Source organism: Sparus aurata, chromosome 13 (assembly GCF_900880675.1).
Source record: "Sparus aurata chromosome 13, fSpaAur1.1, whole genome shotgun sequence".
Taxonomy (NCBI): Eukaryota; Metazoa; Chordata; class Actinopteri; order Spariformes; family Sparidae; genus Sparus; species Sparus aurata.
The window spans coordinates 19,694,384-19,704,747 of NC_044199.1; the positions used below are offsets into that span (position 1 = coordinate 19,694,384).

A 10,364-nucleotide genomic window follows, 5' to 3' on the forward strand; every position below is an offset into this window, starting at 1 on the left:
ATAATCTTCTCATATTAAGGCTATTTTTTTCTGTGTTGACCAACACATCCATTTATTTAAAACACTCATGTTTTTATTATAAATAAGGAAATAACATGTTGTTGGAACTGATTGCAGAGAAAGACTAGACTGACTTTTAACGAGAAAGAGCAGCAAACTGCACTGTCAATTTGTAAGCTTGACTCAATAGAATCAATCACTGGCATAAACTCCAAAGAATCCAAAGAGCTCAAGTTGATTTCAGTCGTATGTACTGTGATATGTTCATTGTAATCACATAGGCCCTCATTTATCAAACGAACGTACGACAGAAAAACGTGCGTACGACCATTTCCACGCAAACTTCGGCATTTATCAATCTGAACGTGAGCGGGAGCTACGATCAAATCTCACGTCAGGTCTGAGATCGTGTACGCAAATTTGAGTCTGTGGATTTGCGGTGCAGCACAGCAAAATCTGGCTGAGTCTGAAAATAACAAACCTCAGCTGTCATTAAGCATCAGCAGTCACATATTTAGATCAGATCAAAACGGGTTCTTAAAACGAATAAAACAAAAAACATTTTTTTTTTAAAAGCCCACATTCTTACTGAAAGGCTACCACTTTTTTGCAATATAAAAAATGATAGGCTACGTGACAACTAATTAATGGAATACCTAATAACCCTGCTACAGAGCAGGAACGCAGACACAGTGCGCACACACGCACACGGGTCACAGTGGAGCTGCTTCGGGTTGCTGAAGGGCAGGTGGCTCTGTCTCGGACCAGCAGGGGGAACGCTGCTGTATACCCCTGAGAAAGTGTGCGATATCATTTTGGCCTGTCAAGTTTTGCACAACATTGTATTAGTGAATGGAGTGAGTGCCTTCGATGTGCCGGCGCAGCCAGATGAGCCAATGCCCATGGAACCGTGGCCAGCACAGCCTCCACTGGGGGCTATACGGAGGAGACAGGACCTCATTCATCACCTTTAAAACGTAAAGTATACCTTAAACTCTTGCAAATGCTCTGCAGTATTTAATCAGTAATGTGAATTATTGGTGGAATTGGCTAAAGGCATAGTAAACACAGAAAATGGACAACATTTAGTCATTTTTAGACTTTATTAAGGCTTTTTTAGAGTTTCATTAATTTCTTTTAATGTGTTATTTGTTGCCTCATGTGCGCCGACAACTGAGGCCAATAAACTGCATATTTCTATTTGTCTTTCCAGGACCTCTGCTGTGATGATGTTTGGTCTGGGAGCAGCACCGGGGCCAGAGGGCACGCGCTGTGGGGAGGAGACCTGGCCGACATGATGCTGGTGCCTGGCTGTGAAGCATTTAAAAATACAATAAAAATGTATACCCATGTAACATGTGTAAGCCTAATTATGTGTAGGAAATGTGAACAGTCAGAGTTTGATAGATTTTACAATGCAAGCAAAAGGGGGTTGTTAGTTACCATTCTGCTCTGGCTCTGACGCGACTGCGTCTGCGTCACCTCAGCCGGAGTCCGTTCCTCTGGCAACGCTGTTGACTGCCTCCGTTATTCTCTTCCATACAGCGTTTTTATGACCTCCTTTAATTCCATTTTTCAGACTGCCAAAACGCAAATCTTTGTTTTGCTCCACCTCGGATGTCAGGATGCCGAGCTCCATCTCGAAAAAGTTTATTTTCTTGCCAGTGTTTCTTCTCTCCATGTTTGACCTCAGTGGGCGAGGCCTCCGAACCAGGAATATTTAAGGGCGTAACATGTTAATGACGATCGAATTCAGCCGCCGCATTTATCAAGACCCGCTCATTCGTACGCTGAGATTGGTCAGATACGAATGTTTTATAAATCACACGTGTGTCCTGTCGTACGACCAATTCTGCGCTCAGATCTGCGCCCGTTTTCACGCAAGATTGATAAATGAGGGCCATAGTGTTTTAGTTTCATAGTTTAGCTGCTGTAGTTGAGTAACTCACTTTTGTTTATTGAAGAATTAATATCAATTTTGCTCAACATCTATAAACTCTATCATATTAAACAGCACACTTTTCTGTGATTATTTGTGCATATATATGTGTGGTAAATACCTGGTTGTGATGGTCAGTGCTTGGATTCATTTACTTTATTATTCCTTTAATTTTAAATATGTAATAATATATTAATAATTTGTTTTTTTTGTTTTGATAATTACTATTAGTAATAATTAATTGCTAATAACAAAAACCTGCCCTACCTTTGTATCCCATTGGTGCCTGGTGTGGTGGCAACCCAATAACCCGCTGATTGACAGAGGTGAGGGAGACCGTCAAGCTGAGAGGCAAGCCTTTTGGGCTTGGTTGGCCCAGAGGTCTTCTGAAGCAGCTGACAGGTACCAGGTGGCGAGAAGGGCTGCAGCCTTGGCAGTTGCTGAAGCAAAAAACCCAGGTGTGAGAGGAGTTTTGGATAGGCCATGGAGAAAAATTCTGGCAAACAATCTGACAACTGATGAATGGAAAGCAGGGTTTAGCCAGAGCTGTGTTCAGCAGGGTAGCAAAACTGCTTACCAGGACTGAGGATATTGTGAGGCAGTCGAAATAGCAGTTTGAGGAGCTCCAGAACCCAGCTAACACATCCTCTACAGTAGAGGCAGAGTCTGAAGACTCGGGGGAACACTCATCCATATCACTGGCTAGGGTGATCAAGAAGCTCCTCAGCAGCAAGGCACCAGGGATGGATGAGATTTGTCCTGAGATGCTGAAATCTCTGGACATTGTTGGTCTGTCATGTTTGACATGCCTCTTCAGTGTTGAGTGGAGGTCTGAAACAGTACCTTTGGATCAGCAGACTAGGGTGATGGTTCCTTTATTCAAGAAGGGGGCGTGGGAAAGTGTGTTTCAATTATCAGGGTACCACACTGCTCAGTCTACCTGGGAAAGTTTATACCAGGGTGCCAGAAAGGAAGCTTCAGCCAGTTGTTGAACCTCAGATTCAGGAGGAACAAAGCAGATTCTGCCCTGGTTGTAGAACATTGGTCCAACTTTTAACCGTTTCAGTCTTGCTGGGGGGCTTATGGGATTTTGCTCAACCGGTCAACATGTTTTATGGACTTGGAGAAGGCCAACGACCATGTCCCTTTAGGAGTACTGTAAGGCCATGGTTCTCTGCTGGAGAGCACTGGAGAAACGGGTGAAAGAGTTTAAGCATCTCTTGTGATGAGAAAATTGAGCATGAGATAGACAGTTGGTTTGGTGCTGTGTCAGCAGTACTGTGGGTGCTGCGCTAGACCATTGTGGTGAGGCGGCCTATAAGGCCAGCACACTACACGTCACCAAAACTGCAGTGTTATTGTTTTCTGTTTAGGTTCATAATTATGTGGCTTGACATTTGTATGAGCATGACAGCATTCATAACATTATGAATTATGAATAAAGAGAAACTGTACTGTACTGCAATCTGATTCATGAAGCCTCTGCTTCTATACTATATTGTTGTGTTTCAGATTTTTGGATGCATTTTTCCCTAAATATCCATATAATACTGAGGTTTAGTAACAAAATCTAATCTAAAATGGTTTCATCACAGCTTGATTTGGAAAATTTTCAGTGCATTATCCTGCTATGAGAGTGTACTGTAACTCCGAATCTGACACATTTAAAGAGTCTGCTGTTTGACTTCCATACAGCCCAGAAACAAACATGAATAACTGCCAAGTGTAACAGAAAAAATTAATCTGTAAATGTAAAAGAACATGCATCTGATAGTCATAATAATGGTTATCAATTTTATTTATACAGTGGCTTGCAAAAGTATTCAACCCCCTTGGACTTTTCCACATTTTGTCCCGTTACAACCACAAACGTAAATGTATTTTAATGGGATAGACCAACACAAGGTGGTGCATGATTGTGAAGTGGAAGGAATGTTTTAATACATTTTTAAAAATAAGAAAACAGAAAAGTGTGGCGTGCAAAAGTATTCACCCCCCTGAGCCGATACTTTGTAGAACCATCTTTTGCTGCAATGACAGCTGCAAGTCTTTTAGGGTAAGTCCCTACCAGCGATGCACATATAGAGACTGAAATATTTGCCCATTATTCCTTGCAAAATAGCTCAAGTTTGGATGGAGAGTGTCTGTGAACAGCAATTTTCAAGTCTTGCCAGAGATTCTCAATTGGATTTAGGTCTGAACTTTGACTGGGCCATTTTAACACATGAATATGCTTTGATCTAAACCATTCCATTGTAGCTCTGGGTGTCTGTATAGGCTTGTTGTCCTGCTGGAAGGTGAAACTCCGCCCCAGTCTCAAGTCTTTTGCAGACTCTAACAGATTTTCTTCCAAGATTGTCCTGTATTTGGGTCAACTCTGACCGCCTTCCCTATCCCTGCTGAAGAAAAGGATCCCCACAGCCTGATGCTGCCACCACCATGTTTCACGGTGGGGATGTTGTGTTCAGGGTGATGTGCAGTGTTAGTTTTCTGCCACACATAGTGGTATGCATTTAGGCCAAAAATATCAATTTTGGTCTCATCTGACCAGAGCATCTTGCTCCACATGTTTGTTGTGCCCCCCTACATGACTTGTGGCAAACTGCATGGCTTTGTTTCAACAATGGCCCTCTTCTTGCCACTCTTCCATAAAGGCCCTATTTGTGGAGTGCACGACTAATAGTTGTCCAGTGGACAGATTCTCCCGCCTGAGCTGTGGATCTCTGCAGCTCGTCCAGAGTTATCATGGGCCTCTTGGCTGCTTCTCTGATCAATGCTCTCCTTGCGCGGCCTGTCAGTTTAGTTGGACGGCCATGTCTTGGGAGGTTTGTAGTTGTGCCATACTCTTTCCATTTTCAGATGATGGATTGATCAGTGCTCAATGAGATGTTCAAAGCTTGTGATATTTTTTCCATTTCCCAACCATGCTTTAAACCTCTCCACAACTTAGAGGCCTTCCAGACGAGAACACTCTTTTGCAAAAACGCACATGTATTTCATTGTTTTGGCCGACCGTCCACACGGATCCTGAAAACGCAGTGCCTGAAAACGCACTTTTTTGAAAACGGGTCTCAGGGTGGAAAAATCTGAAAACGCAGCCCTCCCGTTTTCATGTGGACAGTGAATCTGTATACTTTCCAAAACGATGACGCTATCGCCCCACCCTGCTGAACCCCGTGACTCCTTGTCATGTTTACACCTTCATGCCATAGGTGTCGCTGTGGGGGAGTAAGAATCAGAAGAAGTAAGAAGCAGCTGGTGAGGCAGAGAGAGAGTAGAAGAAGAATGTGTATGAATGCAGCATGACAGTTCTGTTAAATAAAAGTCCTGAAAGATATCCCTCTCCTCTGTGACCTGCAAACACAACAAATTGGAGACGAGGATGGCCGCTTCAGTACCGAGTCCGCCACCTTTTCTTTCCCAAGCTGGTGAGTCGCCGATACCATTTGCAACATGGCGAAAGTTCTTCGACAACTACATGCTAGTCATAAATGCTACGCCTTTTCTTTCCCAAGCCGGTGAGTCGCCGATACCATTTGCAACATGGCAAAAGTTCTTCGACAACTACATGCTAGTCATAAATGCTACGGGAAATGCATGGCCGGAGGCGAGACGCCGCGCTGTTTTACTACACTGCTTGGGGCCAGAGGGACAGCGGCTGTTCTACACATTACTGGATCCATGTACAATGTTTGATGACGCCATGGCTGCGCTTGAAAAGCACTTCGTCCCTAAAGTTAACATGTTGGCTTGCAGACACACATTCAGACAGAGGATTCAGAGAACGGATGAAACTGCGAGCCAGTATGTTGCTGCTCTCAAAGCTTTAGCTGCGCCATGTGGCTTCGGCGCGATGGAGAGTGAATTGATACGAGACCAGCCAATTGCTAATGCTCATCTCTGTGCTGTAAGAGACAAGTTGCTGCTGGAGGAAGACCTCACCCTGGACAAAGCCCTGACCATCGCTTGCCAAGTGGAAGCAGCAGTTAAGAATGCTACACTACTCTCTTCTGCTATGGTATGCTGCACCAGTACAGACCGTTGAGGCTACACATGCACGTTTTCGGGGGAAAAGAGGAGCGCAACCAGCTCAAACCCGCGAACCTGGATCTCAAGGCAATCGCAAACAGGCTAGTGGTAAACAGCATCAACGCCATTGTTTCAGATGTGGATCTGATAACCACCTTGCTAATGATAAAAATTGCCCAGCTGCAAAAGTGACATGTAACAACTGTAAGAAAAAGGGGCATTTCGCCAAAGTATGCAAATCAGCTGTGAGAGAAGTTGTAGTACCTGAGTTAGCAATACTGTGTGTGGAGGACATTAAGTTGACAGCTGCAGCATTTGATAAAATCACCTGTCAATTAGACATTGAAGCACCACAAGGGAATTCCAAGGTCCTTGAGTTAATTGTGGACACTGGAGCTGCTGATCTATCCTGCCAGAACCAGTATACAGGCAACATTTTGCACACTACCCCTTGACAGAACCCAAAGTTAAACTAGTCACATATGCAAGAGGTGACCTGCCTGCCATTGGCTGTCTAGCAGCCACAGTTGCCTTTGCAAATCAAGATAACAAAGTCCAAGCATTGTTCTATGTAGTCAAAGCTGGATCACCACTGCTAGGCCTGGACCTGATTAAAGCACTCAAGATGGACATCACTGAAGGAGAAGTGATCTCCACAAAAAAGGACAATGCAAAAGGACCCTCGATTGTGACACAACCATGTATGGTGAACTGTGTTGATTCCGGTGCAGCTGACCATCTTGGATGTGTTAAAGGGTTCATCCACAAAGTTCAGGTAAACGATACAGTGAAATCTGTACGCCAAAAACTGAGACGTCTACCACTCAGCATACGTGAAGAGGTGTCAGCAGAGCTCAAGCGCTTACTTCAAGCAGGCATCATCGAACCAGTGGATGCATCTGAATGGGTGAGTCCTCTGGTGGTGGCACGAAAACGCAGAGGAGGCTTGAGGCTTTGTGTTGATCTCCGTGAGCCTAATAAAAGTGTGATTATGGACTGTCACCCTCTCCCTCATATGGAGGATCTATTCACGAAACTGGCAGGTGCTACACATTTTAGCCAGATTGATTCATTGAAGTTCAGCTTACCATCAGTTGCCTCTCCACCCTAATAGCAGAAGTCTCACTGCTTTCATAATAGTGTTGTGTCGGTCGCGAACGTGTCGTTCAAGCGAACTAATCTTTTAAGTGAACGAAGTGAAGGAAATCACTTCAAGAACTGATTAGTTCCTTTCTCAGTTCAGTTGAGCTCAGCTGCGAGCATGCCGGTGGGGAGTGGAACTGCCGCGACTCACACAGAGAACTTTGAGGATGTAATTCACATTTGCGCTGTAATTCGTTCATGATTCGCAAACCTACTGCATACAGAGAACTGTCGCTGAGGACGTGATTCTCGTTCACGTACTGTGCTGAAAGTGGCGCTGTGTCACTCACCCACTAACTCAGGGCAGAAGATTTGATTCATGTTCAGTAACCGTACCGCTAAAATTAGCGCTGTGTTGCTAAAATCCGTGTAGCATCATGTTAAGTGATTTTACTGCACAGTAAAAGTCACTCACGTTCGCGAACGTGATTCACGTTCACGCTGATTCAGCATCATGTTAATTGATTTTACTGTGCACAGAGGACACTTTCACCATGTAATAATTTTAGTGCATGTATACCACTCAAAGCAGCGCTGCGTCTCCCGCGAATGATTGTGTACTATAGTCTGTGAACGCATCGTCCCTCAGTAAGTGAACGTGAACCCCAGGGCTGATTAATGAACTGAATGACAGATCGTTTGGCTGCTTATCAGTTCAGGGAGTTGGAGAGCACTGAACGATTTGGTGAACGAATCTTTTGAACAGTTCATTTTAATGAACGGATTCTAGAGATTCAGTACAGTAAAAAGAACTGCCGTTCCCATCACTATTTCATAACTCATGAGGGACTCTTTCAGTTCACCCGAGTTCCTTTTGGACTAGCTTCAGCGCCATCTGCCTTTCAAAAAATGATGCACTCAGTCCTGAAAGACTTGCTAGGCATACAACACTATTTGGATGACATCATAGTATATGGACATTCCAAGGAAGAACATGATGAATACCTACGAGCTGTTCTTCAGCGCCTGAAAGATGTCGGGCTGCAGATAAACTTTGGAAAAAGCTCATTTGGTCAGACAAGCATCCTGTTCTTAGGACATGTCATCTCCAGGGAGGAGCCTGCACCCTAGCCCAGACCACCTGACTGCCATCGCTGCAGCTCCTGCTCCAAAGGACATGGCAGCTCTTCATTCCTTCCTGGGCTTAACATCCTGGTTCAGCAAGTTTATACCAAACTATGCAACAGCAGTAGAGCCGCTGCGAGAGCTACTTAGAACAAACACTCAGGCTGAACTAGAATGGACTGATGCAGCAAATGAAAGCTTCAATGATCTCAAAACAGTGCTCTTGAAAAGCCCAAAACTTGCCATCTACAACCCTGAACTGCCAACATTCATAACAACAGATTCCTCAGACTACGGACTGGGTGCTGTTTTGACGCAGTTGCACTCTGACAACGTGGAACGCATTGTTGCCTTCGCTTCACGCACCCTGTCTGCTGCTGAAAGGAAGTATTCCACAGTTGAAAAAGAGGCTCTTGCTTGTGTATGGGCAGTTGGACGATGGAGGACATATGTATGGGGACGTAGATTCACACTCAGAACTGATCACCAAGCCCTCACCACTCTATTAAGTACCAAAGGCATGAACAGAGCTGGCATGAGAATCGCACGTTGGTCAGCCAGACTGATGTGTTTCCAGTATGACATGCAACACTGTCCGGGACATCAAAATGTCATGGCAGACTGTCTCTCACGTGTTCTTCTTAACACCACTGACACGGCTACAGATCCTGAGCAGGATCTAATCACAGAGATAGCTGAGATCTCTCCTCTCCTGACCGCCCTCCCGCTTTCAGATTTCAAGGCTGAATGTGAGGACTGTTCTGAACTTGCAACGCTGCGGCAGGTCATCCTGACAGGGTGGCCTACAGTGAAAAGGTATGAGGTAACGCATGAGGAAGTAAGGTTTCACCTCCTCTGGTAGAGAGGAGGTGAAACCTTACTTCCTCATGCGTCATGAACTGGCTACAGATATGGCTACTGATATTCAGAGGAACACCCCTGGTGGTTCCTAAATCTCTGCGGGAAAGGATTGTGCACCTTGCCCATGAAGGACATCAGGGGATGGTTCGCACTAAACAACGCCTGAAAGAGCTTTACTGTCGGCCGTATATGGACGATCTGGTCAAAACAATTCTGTCATCATGCACAAACTGCCAGGCATGCAACAAATCTGCCAGTGTTTCTCCTGCCCCACTACAACCAGTCAAGTTCCCAGCGGGACCATTTCAACATGTGGCTATTGACATTGTGGGTCTGTTTGAACGTGGAGCCTATGACAGCAGGTTTGCTATCACCCTTGTTGACTATTTCAGTAAATGGCCTGAGGTAGCGTTCACTCCCACTGCTACAACACCTACTATCATGGCATTCCTAACTTCTGTCTTTGCTCGTGAAGGGAACCCCTGTACTGTAACAACTGATAATGGGCCCCAGTTCACATCCTCTGCCTTTGCTGATTTCCTGACCGAACATGGCATTAAGCACATTAAAACAAGTGTATACCACCCTCAGGCAAACGGGTGTGTGGAACGCTTTAACAGAGTGCTAAAAGACACTATTCAAACAGCACAAGCTTCCCAGCAACCCTGGAAGCCTGTAGTGACTGAAATGCTTCACAGCTACCGAGCTACACCCCATGCCACAACTGGAGAATCCCCTTTCCAGCTCCTCAGAGGACGGCCAATGAGGACAAAACTGGACATCCTGCCCCCACCAAAGGACAATGGACAGTACAGTCAAGTCAAAGCCAAGGTTGTCCGTCAACAGGTCAGAGGTGCACTTTACACAAACAAAAAGAGAGGGGCTAAACCAACCAACATCACTGTAGGAGCTACAGTCAGAGTACACAAACCTTTTCGTGTGGGAAAGGGAGAGATGCAATACAGAAAACCCCTGTCAGTGCAACGGCATACTGGTCTGAGCTCCTTCATCCTTAGTGATGGAAAAAGGTGGAATGCAGCACGCCTTTCACTTTGCCCAGAGAGCTCTACAGAAGCACGAGGGGCTGAAACAGCAGAGGAAAGCCTCAGTCCAATACAAACTTCAGAGCGATCTTCCCTGAAAAGGGAAAGACAACCACCACCATGGATTAAAGACTATGCGATGAAATTAGTGTCTAAAGAAAAAAAAACATAAAAGTAAAGACACTGTCCTAACCAATGATTGAAACGTGTGGAAAACGAGTTTTTAAAAGACGAGCTATAGTTCATACTGTGAATTGCAGTTAATACGTTTCATATGTTCTTTT

The 10,364-nt window shown here is 44.9% G+C and overlaps 1 long non-coding RNA gene across 1 annotated transcript; it reads left to right on the forward strand.

The window, feature by feature from the left end:
• The first annotated feature begins 541 nt into the window (after window positions 1–541).
• Window positions 542–1,355, forward strand: LOC115593708 (uncharacterized). The gene is made up of 2 exons (XR_003986353.1): window positions 542–977; window positions 1,214–1,355. It is a non-coding gene; the product is annotated as an uncharacterized LOC115593708 (long non-coding RNA).
• The last annotated feature ends 9,009 nt before the right edge of the window (window positions 1,356–10,364 follow it).